The sequence below is a fragment of the Vicugna pacos genome, unplaced genomic scaffold (assembly GCF_048564905.1).
Source record: "Vicugna pacos unplaced genomic scaffold, VicPac4 scaffold_21, whole genome shotgun sequence".
Classification (NCBI taxonomy): domain Eukaryota; kingdom Metazoa; phylum Chordata; class Mammalia; order Artiodactyla; family Camelidae; genus Vicugna; species Vicugna pacos.
In genome coordinates this window covers 10,437,175-10,458,293 of record NW_027328742.1, presented here as the reverse complement: position 1 = coordinate 10,458,293, position 21,119 = coordinate 10,437,175, and the positions used below count along the sequence as shown (strand labels likewise).

The 21,119-nt window shown below is 40.3% G+C and overlaps 2 long non-coding RNA genes and 1 pseudogene across 6 annotated transcripts in view; 1 reads left to right on the top strand and 2 right to left on the bottom strand.

Moving 5' to 3' along the window:
* Positions 1-21,119, top strand: part of LOC140694470 (small ribosomal subunit protein eS24 pseudogene) — a 432,455-nt pseudogene that overhangs the window by 36,156 nt on the left and 375,180 nt on the right.
* The window catches only part of LOC140694471 (uncharacterized), a 473,386-nt gene that overhangs the window by 278,796 nt on the left and 173,471 nt on the right, over positions 1-21,119 (bottom strand). The gene's annotated exons all lie outside the window — the stretch shown is intronic.
* LOC140694474 (uncharacterized) overlaps positions 19,235-21,119 on the bottom strand; it is a 169,359-nt gene continuing 167,474 nt past the window's right edge. For both annotated transcript variants that reach the window (XR_012070113.1, XR_012070114.1), the window contains exon 3: positions 19,235-20,797. This is a non-coding gene — a long non-coding RNA (uncharacterized lncRNA). The remainder of the gene's footprint in view (positions 20,798-21,119) is intronic.

Sequence of the window (21,119 nt, the reverse complement as noted above, 5' to 3'; positions counted from 1 at the left end):
CAAAGGTCGCATCCCTTTCTCTGTTATGTTTGTCCCAGACCTAGCATTGGGCTGGCACTGGGGCCGGGACGTTATGACTGCAGGACACAAGTGGTTTTGCTGCCACCTAGAACCTGGGCTGCCTCTGTGGTAGGACTCTCCTAGGGCCTATCCACCCCAGAACCAGCTCCAAGCTGCAGGGTGAAGTATGCAGGATTGTAGCACTCCCACTGGGAGATGAATCACTGTGTACTCTACCGGGCTGGCTGCTGGGAACAGAAATGTGTGATTCTGTGATGCCACCTGCCACCAATGTGCCACTGCTGCTGGACCTACCTACAAACCCGTACCCACTGTAGGAGTGGTGATAATGGGCTCCAGTGATGTCAGCCCCGCCCCCGCCATACGTTTGCTCAGAAAGCCTGTCACCACCAAAGCCATGCCCTACCATGAGCGTGCTGGCAGTGTGGCTTCTGTGGTGGACCTGTGCCCTGCCCACAATAACAGTATTGACCCAGACCACACTCCGGGCTGGGTCTTCTAGGCTGTCTCTACACAACTAAACCAAATCCTCTCCCAAGGTATGTCTGCTGAAGCCCGAGCCTTGGTGCCTTGCTGCCTTGCTGCTGTACTTTGTGCATGTTTTGGGCTGTGAAGGGCAATGACCTGGCAGCCATAAGCACTGGTATCTCTCTGCCCTGATTGCTAGCAAACCAGCAAGTGCACACAGGGGAGACCAGGACCCTCTGCTCTTTACCTGTATGAAGGAGCTCCCAGCTGGCAAAGGGAGTTTCCAGGGCAAGGGAAGCTTTCTTCTTTCATAGCTCCCTCCCAGGGGCACAGATCCCATCCCAGTGCCTTTTATTTTTTTTCATCCTACCCAGTTACTTGGGGATATTTGCTTTGGTTATATTAGTGATCTTATGCCAGTTTTCAGTTGGTTATCTGTGAGAATTGTTCCACACACAGACACATGTAGATGTATTTTTGATATGTTTGTGGAGTAGGTGAGTTCCATGTCCTACTCCACCATCTTGATCTCTTCTACCTCATTTTTCTTGTATCAGTAGATCTGATGTATTTGTTTTTCTGCAGATATGGCTGACCCAAATTTTGTAATTAATATCCCCTCAAAGTTGTATCTTTAATCTGATTCTAAATTCTAGGAGAGAATCTGATTGGCTCCAGTTGTGTCAGTTGCCTGACACTGATCCAGCTGTCCATTGTGGGGACATAGTTTCATGTGAAGTATTGGAGATACCAGGAGTCTATCCCTGTGGTTATTGATGCAAAATGATGAATTTAAAGCAGCAACTATGTTTTATAAATGTGTTCATCATCTTTTATTTTTATATTATCTGCTTAACCTAGTGTAGAACTATGTATATAATAAATATTTTCTCCTAATCCTGCCAGACAGGATTAGAAGTCCACCAGTATTTGAGTACCTACAAATAAATTAAACACAATGTCATTTAATCCACAGGAAATACTCTTGGAGCAAATATTACCATCATAATATTTTTGATATTTATATACTGAGACGCCAAAGTACTAAGTGACTTGACTGTGGTCACACTACAAGAAGATAATAGAGGTGCTTCCTCTGTCTTACCCCAAAATCACATGCAGTCACCTTCTACTGGCAACTGTTGCCCACACTGCAAGTCACCTGTCGAAGGACCTTGAGAAAAATGATGTACAATAGATTTTTTAGAAATCCTGTAATTCTTTACAGCACTGTTTAGCCTAGTGGCTAAGTGTATGGAACTCGTATTGTGATTCTGAATTGGTGACCTAATCTCTGTGTTTTAATTTCCTCATCTGTATGAGGGAGATAGTAATAATTTCCATATTATTTTTTCTTTTTATTGAAGTATAGTTGGTGTACAATATTTTTATATATATATATACACACATACATATATATAAAACAAGTGTATGATACAGTGATTCACAATTTTTAAAGTTTACACCCCATTTAAGGTTATTATAAAATACTGGCTATATTCCCTGTGTTGTACAGTATATCCTTATAGTTTACTTTCTACACAGTAGTTTGTACTTTTTAATCCCTTACCCCTGTATTGCCCCTTCCACCTTTCCTCTTCTTACTGGCATCTTAGTTTGTTCTCTATATCTGTGAGTCTACTTCTTTTCTGTTATATTCATTTGTTGTATTTTTTAGATTCCGCATATAAGTGATAGCATATAATATTTGACTTATTTCACTTAGCATATATACCCTCCAAGTCCATCCATTCTTTATCCATTTATCTGTTGATGGACACTTCTGTTACTTGTGTATCTTGCCAATGGTAAATAATGCTACTGTGAACATCAGGGTGCCTGTCTCTGTTTCTGTTTTTTCCAGGAGTGTAATTGCTCAGTCATATGGTATTTCTACTTTTAGGGGTCTTTTTTTTTCTTTTCTTTTCTTTTTCTTTTTTTCTTTTTTCTTTCCCTTTCTTTTTCATTTTTCCACTGAGGTACTTTTTGTTTTTTGAGAAAACTCCATACTATTTTCCACAGTGACTGTACTAATTTACATTCCCACCAAAGGTGTGTGAGGGTCCCCTTTTCTCCTCATTCTCACTAGTGTTTTTTATGTTCTTTTTAATAATAGCATTTCTGACAAGTGTGAAGGGATATTTCGTTGTGGTCTTGATTTCCATGTCCTTGATGATTAGTGATGCTGAGCGTCTTTTTTTATTCTCTTGGCCACCTGCATGTCCTTTTTGGAAAAAAAAAAAAAGCCTATCCAGGTCTTCTTCCCATTTTTAACTGGGTTGTTGTTGTTGTTGTTTGATGCTGACATGTATGAGCTGTCTATATATTTCGGATATTAACCTATTTTTATCATATTTTTTTTACCTCCCATTCAGTAGGTTGTCTTTTTGTTTTGTCAATGGTTTCCTTTGCTGTGTCAAAGCTTTTAAGTTTAATTAGGTCCCACTTGTTCATTTTCGCTCTTCTTTCCTTTGCTTTGGGAGGCAAAGCCCAAAAATTATTGCTACGATTTATGTCAAAGAGTGTTCTGCCTGTGTTTTCCTCTAGGAGTATTATGGTTTCCAGTCTTTAGGTCTTTAATCCATTTTGAGTTTATTTTTGTATATGGTGTTAGAGAATGTTTGAATTTCATTCTTTTACATATAGTTGTCCAGTTTTCCCAGCACCACTAATTGAAGAGACTGTCTTTTCTGCATTGTTTATTCTTGCCTCTTTTGTTGGAAATTAATTGACCATAAGTGCATGACTTTATTTCTGGGCTTTGTATGCTTTCTGTTCTGTTCAGTTGATCTATATGTCTGCTTTTGTGCCAGTATCATACTGTTTTGGTTACTGTGCCTTTGTAGTATAATATTAAGTCAAGGAGCATGATTCCTTCAGCTCTGTTTTTCATAAGATGGTTTTGGGTATTTGAGGTCATGTGTGTTTCTATACAAATTTTAAAATTATTTGTTCTACTTATGCTAAAAACAAAAAAGCAAAAGGTATTTTGATAGAGCTTGCATTGAATCTAGATTGCTTTGGGTAGTATGATCATTTTAACAATATTCTTCTGATCTGACAGCATGGCATATCTCCATTTGTGCCATCTTCAGTTGCTTTCATTGGTGTCTTATAGTTTCCTGAGTAGAGGTGTTTTGCCTCCTTAGGTAGGTTTATACCTAGATATTTTGTTCTTTTTAATTTGATGGTAAATGGAATTGCTTCCTTAATTTCTCTTTCTGATAGTTTGTTGTTAGTGTATAGAAATACAACAGGTTTCTGTATATTAATTTTGCATCCTGCAACTTTACTGAATTAATTAAGCTCTAGTAGTTTTCCGGTGGTGTCTTTAGGATTTTCTGTATATAGTATCTTGTCATCTGCAAAAAGTAACAGTTTTAATTCAACCTTTCTAATTTGGATTCCTTTTATTTCTTTTCTCTGTCTGATTGCTGTGGATGGGGCTTCCAATACTATGTCAAGTAAAAGTGATGAGAGTGGGCATCCTTGTCTTGTTCCTAATCTTAGAGAAAATGATTTTCACCATTAAGTATGATGTTAGCTGTAGTTTTGTCATATGTGGCCTTTATTATGTTGAGGTATGTTTCCTCTAAGCCCACTTTCTGAAGAATTTTTGTCAAAGTGTATGCTGAATTTCATCAACAGCTTTTTCTACATCTGTTGAGATGATCATATGGTTTTTACTCTGCAACTTGTGAATGTGGTCTATAACATTAATTGATTTGCCAGTATCAAAAAATCCTTGCATCCCTGGGATTAATCTCACTTGATTATGGTGTATGATCCTTTTACTGCATTGTTGCATTTGGTTTGCTAATATTTTGCTCAGGATTTTTGCATCTATGTTCATCAGTGATTTGGGCCTGAAATTTTCTTCTTTTGTAATATCTTTGACTGGTTTTGGTATCATCGTGATGCTGGCCTCACAGAATGAGTTCAGAAGTTGTCCTTCCTCAGCAATTTTTCTCTAAATGTTTATCAGAATTCACCTGTGAAGCCATCTGGTCCTGGATTTTTATTTATTGAGAGTTTTTTGTTTGGTTGTTTGTAGGTTTTTCCAATTACTGATTCAATTTCAGTACTGGTAATTGGTCTGTTCATGTTTTCCATTTCTTCCTGCTTTCATCTTGGAAGATTTCTACAAATCTGTCCATTTCTCTAAGTTGTCCATTTTATTGTTCATAGTCTCTTATGATCTTTTATATTTTTGTATGTGTCAGCTGTAGCTTCTCTTTCATTTCTGGTTTTATGGATTTGGGCCCTCTCCCTTTTTTCTTGATAAGTCTGGCTAAAGGTTTATCAATTTTGTTGATCTTTCAAAGAGCTGCCTTTTATTGTTATTGGTCTTTTCTGTTGTTTTTGTTTTTGTTTTAGTCTGCATTTATTTCTCATCTTTATGATCACTTCTCTTCTACTAACTTTTGGCTTTGTTCTTCTTTCTGTAGTTCCTGTAGGGGCAAAATTAGGTTAACCTGTTTGAGATTTTTCTTGTCCTGAGGTAAGCTTCTATCACTATAAACATCCCTCTTAGAACTGCTTTTGCTGTGTCCCATAGGTTTTGGATTGTCACATTTTCATCTTCATTTGTCTACATATTTTTTTTATTTCCTCTGATTTCCTCAGTGATCCATTGGTTGTTTAGTATCATATGGCTTAGCCTCCCCATGTTTGTGGTTTTTGCAGTTTTGTCTTGTAGTTGAATTCTAGTCTCATGGTGTTGTGGTCAGAAAAAATGCTTGATATGATTTCATTTTTCTTAAATTTACCAAGGCTTGTTTTATAGCCCAGCATGATCTGTTCTGGAGAATGCAACGTGTGCATTTGAAAACAAGGTGTATTCTACTGCTTTTGGATGGAATCCACTCTCTCACTTACTTGCACTCGTGTTTTCTCCCTCTCTTCCCTCCCCAGTCTCTCTATATGTATCAGTTAAGTCCATTTGTTCCAAAGTGTCATTTAAGACCAGTATTTTCTTATTGATTTTCTGTCTGGTTGATTTGTCCACTGTTGTAAGGGGGGGTGTTAAAATTCCCTACTCTTACTGTGCTACTGTGTGTTTCTCCTTTTATGTCTGTTAACAGTTGCCTTATATATTTAATGTTCCTATGTTTGGTGCATATTTATTTACAACTGTTATATCTTCGTGGATTGATCCCTTGATCATTACATAGTATTCTTTTTTGTCTCATACCATTTTTATTTTAAAGTCTATTTTATCTGATGTAAGTATTGCTGTTCTGGGTTTATTTCCATTGGCATGGAATACCTCTTTCCACCTCCGCTTTCAGTCTCTGTGAGTCTTTAGATCTGAAGTGAGTCTCTCATAGGCAGCATATGAATGGGTCTTGTTCTTGTATCCATTCAGCCATTCTGTTTTTTGATTGGAGCAATTAGTCTATTTACATTTAAGGAAATTATTGACATATATTCTTATTGCCATTTTGTTAATTGTTTTGGGGTTGTTTTTGTAGGTCTTTTTTTCCTTTTCTTTTGCTTTCATTGGTAACTTTTGATTACTATCTTAAGTGTTATGTTTGGACTTTTTTCTTTTTTGTGTATCATAAATGTTTGGTTTGTCATTAACTGTGAGGTTTTTATGTAGCAATCTGTATATATCATATGATATTTAAGTTGCTGATTTCTTAATTTCAAATGCATTCTTAAAACCCTGCATTCATACTCTCCTCCCTTCATGATTATTGTTTTTGCCATCATATTTTACATCTGATTGTTTTGTCTATCCTTTATTTATTGTGGATATAGATGAATTTACTGCTTTTGTTTTTTAACCTTCCTAATAGCTTTGTGCATGTATATTTTTTGACATTTAGTGTATGTTTGCCTGTACCAGTGAGCTTTTTCATTTCATGGTTTTGTTTCTAGTTGTGGCCTTTTCTTTTTCACCTATAGAGAAGTTCCTTTTAACATTTGTTGCAAAACTGCTCTGGTGGTGTTGAACTCTTTCAGTTTTTGCTTGTCCATAAAGCTTTTGATCTCCATCAAATCTGAATGATAGCCTTGGTTGGTAGAGTATTCTGGTTGTAGGTTTTTTTCCCTTTTATCCCTTTAATTCAATGGATAGCCTTATGGGAGTTCCCTTGTATGTTACTTGTTGCTTTTCACATGATACTTTTAGTATTTTCTCTTTATTTTTTGTCATTTTCATTACAGTGTATCTTTGTGTGTTCCTCTTTGGGTTAATTCTGTATGAGACTGTCTGCACTTCCTGAACTTGAGTGACTGTTTCCTTTCCCATGCTGGGGAAATTTTCAGCAATTATGTCTTCAAATATTTTCTCAGCCCCTTTGTCTCTTTTTCTGAGACAACTGTGATGCAAATTATTAGTATACTTCATGATGTTCCAGAGGTCTCTTAAACAGTTCTCATTTCTTTCTTTTTTTTTCCTTTCAGCATCAGTGATTTCCACTGCTCTGTCTCCCAGCTCACTGATCCATCTCTCAGTATCTGTTGAGTATACTGTTGATTCCTGCTAGTATATTCTTCATTTCAGTTATTGTATTCTTCATCTCTGTTTGGGTGGTTCTTTTGTATTTTATAAATCTTCATTAAAACTTCTAACTTCTCGCTCTGTGTGTCCATTCTTATCCTGAGTTCTTTGATCATCTTAACAATCATTGCTCTGAACACTTTCTGAGGGAGATTGCCTATCTCCATTTCACTCAGCTCTTCTGTGGTTTTATCTTGTTCTGCATCTGAAACATACTCATTTTCCACCTCACTCTGCCTAATATGCCAGTTGTATTTTTATATATGTGGTAGGTTAGTTATGTTTCTCGACCCTAGGAAAGTCATCTTCTCTAGAAGATGCCCTATGCATCCCAGCAGTGCACTCCCTTCTCATCACCCAGGCCATATGCTCTAGGGGTTCCCCCATGAGAGCTATGTGGGTCCTTCTGATGTGACAGGCTGAGTATGTGGGCAGTATGGTGCCTCACTGACCCCTGGTATAGTTGGTTGCTGGACCCTATCTTGGGCATGGGCTGCCGTTTTGTAGGACCTGATCGTGAGGTGGCTGGCTGTAGAGTCCCAGGGCTCCAGGGCTAGTGCTGGCTCACTGGTGTGTGGAATCAGGGTCCAGGAGACTCTGGGGCTGCTTCCCACTCTCTAGTAGGTAAAGCCAGGTCCTGGGGTTACTGCTGGGCTGCTGGCAGGCAGAGCTGGGACCTGGAGTCAGGCTGCAGGGCCCCGGGATCTCAGAGCTGTGTCAGATCTGCAGCGGGGAGGGGAGGTCCTGACACAGTTAGGTATGGGGCCTGGGATGTTCCATAGCGTACGTTGGCCTGCTAGTGGGCAGGGCTGTGGCCCAGGGCAGTGTCTGGCCTGCTGTGGGGAGGCTGAGTCCTCAGGCTGTGGGCTTGTGGTTTTCCTGTGTCTGGTGTCCTCCCCCAGGGATGAGTCTGGTCCAGAGGCTATAGGAGGCTTCTTAAGAGGGCAGGGCCAGCGTCTGTCCACTAGTGGGTGGAGCTGGGTCCTAGCCCTCTGGGGGCAAGGCCACGTCTAAAGGCATGTTGAGAGGCAGCTGTGGGCTCAGGAAGCCTTTCAGCAGCCTGTCTGATGGGCCGGGGGCTCAGTCCCCACCCAATTAGGTGCTTGGCCTGAGGAGTCCCAACACTGGTGCCTTTGGGCTATTGGGTGGGGCCAGGTCTTGGTGCTAAGGAGCTGGAGGGAGAATTCCACAAGGGCAGCCACGAGCACCAGTGCCCACATGGTAGAGTAATCTCCCCAAAATGGCTGCCGCCCGTGTCTATGTCCCCAGGGGAAGCTGCAGCCATCCTCTGCCTCCCCAGGAGACTTGCCAAGACTAAGGTCTAGGCCAAGGCTCCTATCAAATTATTGCTTTTGGGTCCCAGACAATGTGAGATTCTGTGTACACCCTTTAAGAGTGACGTCTCTGTTTCCCCCAGTCCTTTGGGGGCTCCTGCAGTTAAACCCCGCTGGCCTTGAAAGCCAAATGACCTCAGGACTCATCTTCCTGCTGCAGGATATGTGGACTAGGGAGCCCGATGTGGGGTTCAGAACTCTCACTCCTGTGGGAGACCCTCTGCAATATTTATTATTCTCCAGGGGGTATGGGACTTGATTATGTGGCTAGTTCACCCCTCCTGCCCATCTCTTTGTGGTTTCCTCTTTATGTCTTTAGTTGTAGAAGATCTTTTCTAGTAGATTCCAGTCTTTTTCATAGATGGTTGTTCTTCAAATAATTGTGATTTTGGTGTGCTCATGGGAGGAGGTGAGTTCAGGGTCTTTCTACTCTGCCAATCTCCGGTTCCTTCATTATAAAAAGATTAAGAATTCAGTGACACAATCAAGTGTCTGGCATGTAGTAACACCAACAGCTAAGAATTACTGAACGTCTGCTCTGTGATAGATACATTCTAATTGCTGTTCTTGGTTGACGCTCTTAATACAATGACTCTGTTACCCATTTTATCCATTAGAAAAGAAAAGATGTTTCCTGCTCAGTTTCACATATCTTAGAAGATAATAGGGCCAGCATTTGAACCCAGGCACTCTGGTTCCCTAAAACTAGAGTTCTGAATTATGGCGCTGTACTGCCAACCCAGAAACAGACAGGTAGCAAAGCCTCGACAATCCTAGCCTGTCTCCTGATTCATTCTGTGATGATTCGTATCACTTAACCCATCCATTTACAGAGTCTTCAAGAAGTAATTACATAACTTGGTTCTATAATACAGATTGTTAGTCTGTAACCATCCCTTGTAAAAGTGTGCATCGGAATCATCTTGGCATTTTTTTAAACACAGATGCCTATACCCACTGAGTCTTGTGACCTTCTAAGGGTGGAGCCAAAACAGGTATAATTTTCGTAAGCTTCCTACCTGATTTCTCACTCAAGAGCCAATAAATCTGTTTGAGGGGCCTTGTTCATCACAGAAGAGTTCACTTACTTTCTCCGTGAGACTCAACTTTAGTGCCTATGAATCAGAATGCTCAAGGTTAGGGCCTGGAAAATTTAACAAATTCCCCAGAATAGTATTTTGCACAACAGAATTTGAGATTCGTTGTCCTAGGGTTAAGACTTAACTGGCAGAAAAGTTTCTTTCCTCACAAGGCAACAGGAAAGTCACAGACAGAAATGTTGGTGTCGTCTCCCCAGTCACTGACCCACTGATGGGGAACTACCTGGTCTTCATCTTACCCCCAGAGCAGCTGCTTCAGCTTCTTCCAGGTTAGATGTGCTGCTCTGGCACGATCCATTGTTAAGCATTTCGATTGTCTTTGGGCAAGTCAGCTCTTTGGTGTTTCCTCAGTCAGCTAACAGTGAGAAAGCTCAGGCTAGGGCATGTTAATGAAGCTTCTAAGTCAGCCACAAGGTTTGACGCTTTAATTTGATGTGATTTATAAATTGCCACGGTTAATTCTGTTGTTGCTCCCGAACCCTGCTGTTATGTAAGGCAGCTGCCTTCTGTAGTTGAGGTGTGCCTGTATCCATTAATGGATGTCTTGGTCGCAGACGCAATTTTATAACAGATGTCATTTACCTAGACTGACACTGCATATGGAAATCCCTGCTGTTTCCCTTTTGCACACCAGTGAGAGGAAGCTGTTTCCTTGCTGCACTCAAAGTTGTATTGCTGTCAGCTAATGATTCAGAACGCAATAGCTAACTTAAAAAAAAAAACAAAAACCCACCAGGTGACATTTCTCAGTATGGCAAAAAATAACCATTTTTGCATTATATTTCTTGTGAAGCAAAGAAACTTAGTTATACATCTGAAGTCCAAATCCTATCTGGGCTTATCTTTTTTCATAAAAAGGATTGTGGTGAAAGCTACTTCATTTCTTTTGATATTAACACTCATTTTTTTCAACTTTTTTTCTTAGTTCAATATGCAAAATTTTAAGATAGACCGATCATTTATTAGCAGCTTTTCAGAACCAAACGTTTTTTATGGAAAGAGATGCATCATGTTTACATTCAGTTGATTATAAAATATAACACAGGATAAAAAGTACTTAAAGTAAATATGGTACATTTATTGTGATTTTCTTTAGGGCTTTTAAAAAACCTTTGTCCCCAATGGCCAAGAGTCAATTTATGAATTGTGTTAATAGGCCTTGGGATAATACTTCCAATCACAAGTAAATTTGATCTGCCTGGGCTCCAATTTGACATGCTGTGTATAATGTATTCTATTTTATTTTTCCTCTTTAAGGAAAAAAAAATTGTGAGAAAATAGGGCTGCTTATTACTACCATTAAGAGCTAACACTTGCTCTGTGACTGGGACTCGCTAAGCATGATCTCATTAAACACAGACAAAACCCCCTGGGCCCAGAGACGATCATCATCCCCCGGAGTAGTAATTAGTGCTATTTGCCAAATGTTTCTTGCTATCCATCTCCTAGGCAACTGATCTGATTCCACTCCCCTAAATTCCCTGCCCCTCTTTGAAATTAGGCATGCCTATCAGCCTGAATCCTGAGTGACCATAATGAGCAGAGCACTCTGTCTACCCAACTTGGACATGAGAGGCAGATAAACCCCCATATTTTGGTGTCATTTGTTACCAGCACCTACACTACAATGTCCTGATTGATGTATCCTCATTTTCTGTTAAGAACCTAGCACTCTCTATTCTTCATTTCCCCCTGAAAATACAGTTCCATACTGCTCCCTTTGTACAGTTCGTTAAAATTCCTGCTCACCTCTAACTTTGTGGTGTAATTTTCTCAGCTCTTCTGAGTACCACCTTTGTGCTTCTCACAAGTGTTCACTGGTAATCATCCCCCTAAAATGGGGATAGGGTGGGAAGGAGTTTAAAGTTCTAAAGAAAGTCTATTCTGTCACTTACCTACTGAAAGGTAAATGGCACCAGTCTTCAAAGAGAAACATCTCCATTTCACTCTGTGGCTTGGGAGGTAGGTTCATGGTCTCTCAGATACCATGGTCAGTTTTTACTGTGTAGTGAGTGTTTAGCTGTGAGTAACCTCTTTAAATGTTATTACAGGACTCTAGCTAACAGCTCTGTCATCATAGTCATTGAGGGTCAAGGTAGAATTCAGCAAGTTAACTCTAGTGTTTACTTAGATTTAAAAACCTAAACTGTGCCATTTTCTTGCTTCTCAACCATAAGCAATTTATATAATCATAGTGTCTCAGTTTCTTCGTATATTCCTGTAACATGGGGATTATACTGGAACGTACATTTGAGGTCAATGGAAATATTAAATAGGGTCACATATTAAAAATTTTGTGGAGTAAAAGTTATCACTAATCCCCCTGAATGTGGTAGCCTGTGCAGAAGATGAATAAAGCACAGACTGTTGCAATGCAGTGTGATGGTTTTTATAATGGCTACAGGTAGAAAGGTATGTGAGCATGGAGGAAGGAGAATTTAATTTTGGCCGAGGGAACCAGAGGAGGCAAGATTTGAATGAAAATCTGAAAATCAAATTTTAATAGGTAGACAAGGAGAATCCTGGCAAGAGGAATATCAAAGCTGTGGTATAATGAGAGCCTGGGCTTAAAGTACAAGGAGAAAGGATCATAAACAGAACCTGGAAAATTAACCAGCAGTAGTTTGACGTGTGTGTGTTTGTGTGTGTGTGTGTGTTTTGTGCTTTAGCTGTTTGTCTTGTGTTTTGGTTTTTATCGTAAGCTACTCTAAATCCTTTTTTCAAGAACGTGAAGTATCAAAACAGACGCTTTTGGACAGTAGTGCTTAGCCCTTAACACCTTTCGTGGGAGTTGTTAGACAGCCTGCTGAAAGTCAGGACAAGAGATGCCTAAAGGGAGGTGGTCCTCGTGGTGGAGGAGGGACACAGGCACAGACAAAGCGTACATTCGGAACAAGGATGGGATCAAAGGTTGAGGGGCTTTTTCTACGTTTAAGTGATTCCTTATAACACTTCCACGTATTGTGCAATGTCTCTCTGCACCATTGAGACACATACCACTTAAGCATTTTTCTTTGTTTACATTAAATACTTCCTCTCATCTTCAGTAATAATGCTGGTGAACTCACAAGCTCTGTATATAATTTTCTAATACACATTAAGAGAAATATGAACATAAAATGACTCCATTGTCACAAAAATCACGTCATTTATCCCACCTGGTTCATTTAACACATTTTGGAGAAAAGTGTTCTTAACCAGTCCCAAGACAAGATCCTGGCTGGAAGATAATGACATTTGTACCAGCCCGGCTATTTCTAGTCATAGTGCTTTTCAGAATCAGCAGATTTCTAAAAAGGAGTTAAGCATACTGAGGGAGCAGAAAGAAAGAGAAGTAAAGACTTAAAAGGCAAAACCCATCAGATCTCTGCACAACTGTGAGATACTACGGCACAGAGGATAGGACTGTAAAATCTAGCAGCCACTGCCTGGGTTCAGATTCTCTCTGCTCCTTGCTAACTGGGAGCTGAGCAAAATTCCTTACATTCTTTTTACTCAGTTTTCCCATCTTTAAAAGAAGACTACTCCTCTACCAAAAAAGGCACTTGTGAGGAGTAAAAGCTGATGATTGCAGGGTACTCACTAAGGGAAGAATAAATTACTCAAATCACTTTTTAAGGAAAGACTCAAAAATATTACCGTACCTTCTCAAAATGAATACTTCTCTTTTTTTGTTAACTTAAGGGGGAAACCCCACACTACATAATGTCTGACAGTTGCTACATACTTCTAGCTTTTTTCAGTCATGTTTCTGTCACTTTCTTGGGTCCATATCCAACAGCTCTGTGTCCCATTTCTGCTCCTCATCTATCCCCTCTTCAGTCTGCCACAGACTCGGGGACTGACAGTTTTGATGAGGTTCTTACTGCCCAGAAGTGTCTTTGCACCATTATTTTCAATGGCTTTTATAACTGAAACCATCTGCTCCTTTCCCCCCTCTTTTCCTGTTATGTAAAACATTTCTGCAATACAGAGCAGAGAAGAAATGCGGTCCTGGACCACTGTCCTGCGCTGTGCTGTGCGTTAATTTTCAAGCAGCTTGGCTCTGCAGTGCTCATTTCTCCAGGAAAATGGCAAAGTGTTGATGCCTGGAGGGCCTGACTTTGCTTTTTTCTTAATCATAAGTAATTAGAGAAACTGCCACATGTTGTTTTGGATAGTGTTTAAGTTCCGAAATGCTTTGAAAGGGGGGATATCTACAGCCAGATTAAAGATATCCAAAGGCAAATTAGTATCTTCAAAAGCTCAAATGGGTTGATTTGTTACTTCAACCCACTCTACAACACCTGGCTCTGCATAAAATTGAAACTCAGCCTAAGAGAAAAATATGTAATGAGGCACCAAAAAAAAAAAAAAAAGAGTCATGGTTCAGTCTCTATGCTGTGCAATTAACCTTGTAGGCAGGAAGGCAGCAACATGTGGGATGAGGCAGGCCATTAAAGCCCCTCAAAATCTCTCTCTTCCACAGTAACCAAAGTGCCCTTTAAGGAATTATTTCTTCCAGTCTTAAAAGCATCTTAATTACTAAAACTCTACTTTTAAACTGAAGGTATCTTCCTTAGATGATACTTCTGCAGGTCCAAGTTTCATTTACTTGTCTCAACATGTCTGCTAGCCAGGAGGGAAACTGTGTTGAAAAATAGGCTTAAAGAGGTTTCTAGGTTGGGGGAGCAGGAGGATAAAGGACAGGCGAGTGGACAGCTAATAGTGAGTCACCAAAACCCCGAGGTAGACAGGATCTCGGTGAGGGATGGAAATGAAAGATGCTCTAATAGCTACGCACATGCCTTATCCGTGCAGCAGGTGGATGCCTACCTGACAGTTTTTCCTAATGCAGTTACTTACCGTGAACCTGTTGAGACTTTTTTCCTACCCAGCAGTAACCACTGTTAAATTCAATGTATCTAACAAGAGAAACCCTTTAAGATGTTCATGGCATGGAGAATACTTCCAACTCCCCTCCCACTTCAGCACCAGAACACTCCCCGGGAGTTCTGGTCCTGGTCCCATCTGGGCAACATGGCTAGAGGGAGGAGAATCAAAGAGTGAATAGGCAGTTGGGGTTCAGGACATACAGCCCTCAAATAGGACACGTTGGCAAACTGACTGTCTCAAGCTGAAGGAGTCTGGGGAAGTGGTAGAAGCAGAAAAGTCAAAGATCACTTTGATCTCCTAGCTCCTCTTTCCTTCTTCCTTGAAACAGATCATACATCCCCATGTGAGAGAGGCCCTCCCTGCACCCAGAGGAAGGGAGCAAGAATACTAACCAGCAGGTCTTGCTAAGCTTCCCGCAGTTTATTACAATTACCTCACACTTCTCCCACGACCACCCACTCTTCATCAAACCCAGCATGAATATACGAAGTGTTTCTTTGTCACGGAAAACTAATTTAAATGTGTATGCTTTTCTCCTGGTAGTGTCTCTGTCAGTTTAATTTTCTCACCCAGTCATGGACCCTAATAGGATCAAGGAAAGATCTTCTCCCCTACAAGGCTGAAGCAATAACCAGAAAATGCAGAGATCTTTCCAGTTGTATCAGCTTCTCCCATAAATTTCTGACCTAACTCAAAGCAGGTTCCTGTAGCTTCATTGCCAGGGACTGTAGACATTACTAGCCCATGGATTCTCTCAGCTAAGTGTACAGAAAAAAACGACTTGCTCACCTGATCTTTAAGAGAATTCAGCATGCTTACAGAGCTACGTCATAGTGTAATTTTGTACTTACCTTGGATACAAGTAGGATGTTACCACATACTTCATTCTAAAAGGAGCTGGTAAAATCCAAATGTCCCCTCAGCCATGCACTTTCAACCTCTGGATCTTAAAAAGCGATGTCAAGACTCTTTATGACTCTGAATACACACAGCCTCCATCCCCACATAAAGCAATGACAATAAATGATGATGATCAAGAATGTTTAGCATTGCAACAACCAGTAGTATGCCAGTGTCCTTGTCCATGAACTCTGACCTAAAGGACTGGCATTTTCATGGAAAACAGCTTTCTAGGAAAAGCAGATCATTAAGGTGTAAAGTGAACCAGAATATTGTCTTGAAGAGATGTCCAGCCACCAGTCTATAGCTGAGGATGGGGGAGCAGAAAGCCCCAACTCAATTATTATGTGATCTTGTGCAAATCATTCATGAACTCCAATCCTCAAGTTTCATTGTTGTGAAAAGTGGGAGGTGGACTCAACAAAAGGCTTTCAGTCATCTATGGGGAGCCCTCTACTTTCTGGGAAGTCACCTCAGGGGTTCCTGCAGGGTTGTGGGGGAGAAAGAAGGTGAGTGAGGCTCCAGTCACAGGCCCTGCTCCTTCTCCTACTGCCCTACCCTTACTAGGGAAAGGGCGTCGCAAGTATTAAAACAGCCTCCACAAAGCAGAGCTTCCATCATCAATATCCTTCTCGAAATGGACTCACACTATCCGTAAAGTAAAAGCAACTTCAGTTCTGTAATATTGCACCCTTCTCAGAGCAGTCTGTAAACTAAGGTGAAATTTTAGTTCTGTAATATGGCATCCCCAATTTATTTCCCCCAAATTTCTTTTATTTTTAAGCTGTGCCTTTGTTCATCTATCTTTGTGCCATGAATAACTTATCTGATGATTTCTGCCTTTGAAAATTTTCCCCATTCCTCAAACCCAGGTCAAGAAATACTGATTCCCATGAAACCTTCTCTTTTCCTGTTTTCCCACTTGTTCCCCATTCTTTCCCACCCTTGCCTTTCTGCCCATTGTATCACTCCTTCAGATTTATAAATCTGTGGAAAAGAGTGTGTGTGTGTTTAAGTATGTAAAAGGAGAAAGATTCCTCTAGGAAATAAAAATTTGAGATAGGTATTTATCTTGTGTTTATATTTACACATGCTTGTATGCTCAATAAATGCATACTGAATAGAAAACATTTTTAATAAACATTTCTACAGCTCACATGTGTATGTGAAAAGTCATCGGGACTGGATTAGCTGGAGGTCCTCTCCAGTTCTCAAGCTGTGGCGTTCATGTAAAACGTTAGTCACATATGAACCTGCACATTTATGCAGATGTGCCCGTAGTGACGCATCAGAATGCAGCATTCTTGTAGAGACCGCCTCACACCACCCTTGTTGGTAATGCTTTGGGGATGGCGTTTGGGAAAAATAAGTAACAGAAATGCAGTTATCGTCACTGAATTGTTCTCAGGGGTCGGATAGCTAGAAGGGTGTCCCAGATTGCCCTGGTTCAGCTCTGGACCTCATCTCACCCGAGTGCCTGGCTCTGCAGTATCTCTGCTCTCAAGCAGTCCCTAGAGTCTCCAGGGGATGTTGCACATGTGGTCAGGGTGCACCTCGCCATCTGGGTATTAGGTTGTGTTGCCAGGTCTCCCCTGGAGATCTGCTGTGCCCACTGGGCATTTCAGTGCTCCTTGAGTAGCTGCACTTTGCTGCCAGGGTTCTGTTGAGTCAGCCACCCCAGCTAAGTGCCTGGAAAAACACTGCTCTGCCTGGGGCGGTGACTCCTGGTGCTTCCCAGGGTGCCAAACCAGCACTGTTTTTCTTTCAGTTCTCACAAGTCTTTATGAGACCAATTTGTTTAGTTTCTGACTCTATTCTTTTTGGAAGCACTGAACAATAATTCCTGGGTCCAGGGAAGGGGGAACAAAGCATGCCTTTCCCCTGTCCTGCTCTCTTCTGTCTTGTGTATAATTCCCTGTCCAAAATATAGTATTTGCTCTTGGTCAGAAAAAAAAAAACATGAACAACTATAAAATAACAACCACAACTACAACACAGCCAGAATAAGAGAATAAATAAAATGCATGCTTATCTATCCATGCTAATAGACATATAGATACCCGAAAAGATCAACAGCAGAAAACCCAAATTCTGAATTCCAGGTTTGACTTAGCAGGTTTCCTGTCTACAGAACCTACCTGTCACCAAAGAACTCTTCACTTTACGAACATCTCCCAGTTTCACGGTTCGATTTGTTGGTTTAACTGCCATCTGTTGAACATCATTCTGCCTTCACATCTTACGTTTAACACCCCAAATCACCCTGTGAGGTTGAGGTTCTTGTCCTCACGCGTCTCTTTCAAAGTTAACTCAGAGTAACTTTAGTTTGATTTTGCCTATTTTAGCAGCAAACAAGAAGTAGATCTCCAAAAGTTCATTTGCAGGTGTCAGATACTTCCACATTAGGTACATTTTCATGTGCTTTTTATACCATCTCTGCATTATAACCTTTAAATCCAAAATAAGAATGGAGACATACATTGTGATTTCTTTCCATACCTGTCCATATGGCTCAGCCTGACCTGATTTTGGCTTTGACAGGAGTCGGGAAAAAATATCTGTGTGTGGGATGACGAACAGAATTAGAAACAGAGTGACTGATTAAACTATTGATTACCTCCACTGCTTAAACTAACACATTAGACAGTTTAAACCACAGAAACCACACTCAGATAATTAAGTAGAGAACCTGATCCATACCCAGAGGAACACACATAATATAAAAGTACTTGAATCCATTGCAACAGCCTACACAGAGAAGTTCACCCAATCTGATAAAGTTCTCCCAGGAGGTAGCTGAAGAATGGGGCACAAACCAGGCCAAGTATATTCATATTATGAGATTGTCCTTTTCTAAGTTAATTCCCGAGTTTGCATGAGTAGGTTTTATTAGAATAAATTATGGAGATAGAAGAGTTCTATTAAAACCACTTCAGAAACTATAGAAATCTGGGCCAGACAAAAGATGATTTAAAAAAACTAGATTCCATCCCAAGGAGCGATAATAAAGAATCTGCTGAGGACAGAAGTAGTTAAGCTGGAATGAAGAACGGAAAAAGTCTTCACCGTGGAATAGGACAGAACTTGAAAAGGAAAAGAGGATTCCGGAGGAGAAAACATATGAATAGGTTCAGCTGACTTGCGTATGTGACTGCCAACGTAGGAATTTTTCTCTAGACACTTAAAAGGCAAAAATCCCAGTTCTTTATACTCATTGTCCCCCATGTTATTTGCTGCTCAGTATTCTGTCTCCAGTTTCCCCTGAACTTATCACGCTACTCATTCATTTCTTTAAAAAAAAAAAATACCCTTTCCCCCATTTCTCCCCCTTACATATCCAGCTAATCCTAACCTCTCTTCATCTCCCCTGTGATTTCTCTGTTGGAAAATTCCCTTTTCAAAGTTAAACGTCAAATCAAACAGCTTTTGAGCACTCCCAGCCTTTCTTGCTTCTAACTAATAAATAATGAGAGACCCCATCTGACAGCCCACAACCACCACTTAGATCTCTCTTCTGTCATGCCTGTGTCATGTTAAAGATAAATCCATACCTTACTCCTTATTTATCAAAGCAGAGCATTTTTCCTTCCATTGGCTGATAGAAATTTGTCCCAATCTCTCTAGTTTAAAAGTAAGTACAATAAAAGCACAACCAGAAGTTCTGATTCCACCTCCATTCTTGAAAATTTCTGCTGTTAATTCCAGTTTATGAAAAAAAGAGGGTATGTAATAATATACTGTATCGTCTTTTCTCAGAAATGCTCACTCCTTATGGTGTATCTTAAATAAGACAAATTCTTCCTAATAGTCCTGTCATCTTACATTTAAATTCTAAAGCAAACATTACATACTTAAACACTTCATAGTATTATGACGGTTTTATTCCTTCATTCAACAAATACTCACTGAGCACCTACTAAGTGTCAGGTACCATTCTTAGTGATGCTGCAGTGCCCAAAACAAAGACCCTGCCTAAAGGAACTAAAATTCTTCTATTACCCACAATTGTGATTAAAGAATGGAGTCCAGAGGAATAGGTGACCCTCGCAAGTTTAATAAATAGCAAATCAACTTTGGATAATCCAGAAGCCTTAATGCAATGTCTCTGGTAACAAATGTTGAGAGGAGGCATTTATAGCATTCGTTTAAGTTTTCTCTTGATAATTTCCTGCCACAAGTTCTTTATCAGGAAAGAATTGAATACTATATGGAAATATTTAATTCAAAGGTACTGAATCTGTCTACATGCCTAAAACAACCCAATTATCCAAGACAGACTGCAGTCCCACTAGTAGTGGTGGCCAGGATGCCAGCCATGTAGAGAAACTTATTTACTGGATAATTAGGTAAAATTGAATCAAGCAACTAGTAAGAATGTTCATCATGGAATGTGTTTTCAGGCAGAGCCTACTGTAAAAAAGTGGTTTTTCAGGTAATTGCTAACAATGTGAACAGGGAATTATAGGCCTGAATGTGACTCACTGATTGATAGCTGCCACTTGGCCAGCACATCCCTCCTTCTGCCATCAAACAGCCTCATCGAAGGGAAAAAAAATTCACATGTCACTGTACCCTGCGCTACCCCCATGTTTCCCCATTAATATTGTAGCAGCAAGATTTTCTTACCTGTATCAAGAGGGATACAAGCTTTTAGAGTTCTTCAGTGTACATCGTCTTCCTCCTCCTGCTCTGTATCTTCTTCTGCTTGTTCCTCTCCGGCCCAATAGCTCTTGAAGTCTTATTGCTTCTATCACCTACATGCCACTAGAATTCATCCTTTGGTCTCCATCACCACTCTCATGACACAAGTTTTCATAATACTGAACTGATACAGGTATTTCCCAAGTAGTCTCTCACTATATCCTTATTTATCACCTATCCTGAAACTAGAACTGTTTTTTTAGTGGCAAAACCAGTTTTGCTCATCCTCACTGCTTAAAATTCTTAAGGACTGTATGATAAAGTCTGAGGATAATATAATATATAATGTGATAATAATCCTGGCCTATTTTTCAAAGCTTTGTGTGTATGTGTGCATGTGTGCAGTCAACTTCAAACATGCCGAAGTATTTGCAATTGCTCACAATTACCAGTTTTTCTTGCCTCTCGTTAAGAGGCACTCTGTACCTGAAATTCCAGGCCTACATGATGAGTACCTTACACATCAGATCTCATCTAAAATGTAAATCTATTTCTAAAGTTTCTTGTATCAGTCAGCTTAGGCTGTGTATTCCATGGGTAACAAATGACCCTAAATCGTAGAGGCTTATAACAAAACGTTTACATTTTGTATTCATGTTTGTGGTCCGTCATAGGTCAGTTGCAGATGAGGCGTGGCTCAGCTTCAGCATCTAAGAGCATCCCTGAAGGCACACGTACCTCTCCTGTTTGGTCCGTGCCGGTCTCGTCAAAGAGTTAAAATAGGGATGGTGGAACCAGAGGATGGCGGCCCAAGGCTTCTGCTAAGAAGTGGTGCAAGTGAGTTCCACTCATATTTCTCTGTACAAAGTAAGTCATGTGGTCAAATGTAGCATCAATGGAAAAGGAAATATAATCCTCCTTTCAGGGAGAGGCTGGTAGGGAAGAACCTGGTAAGAAGAAAGAGTAAATATTTTAGAAAATGGCCTGCCATATCTCTCTATGGAATGCTACCTTTTTTTTCACTCACGCATTTCCACAGTATGTATTATATATGGTCTGTTTTTTTCCATAGCATAGATATGTGTGTGTAGAGATACATACGTAAGCGCAGTAACTACCACGTGATTATAGATATTTACCTACCAGTTCTAGAGAATAGTGATGGTGATCATCAAAGTGTGTATGTGATCTTCCACACTTAGGATGCTTGCTGTTGAAATGAAGGAACACAGAGCAGGCACAGGGGTCACCATTTTATAGAATCAGGGT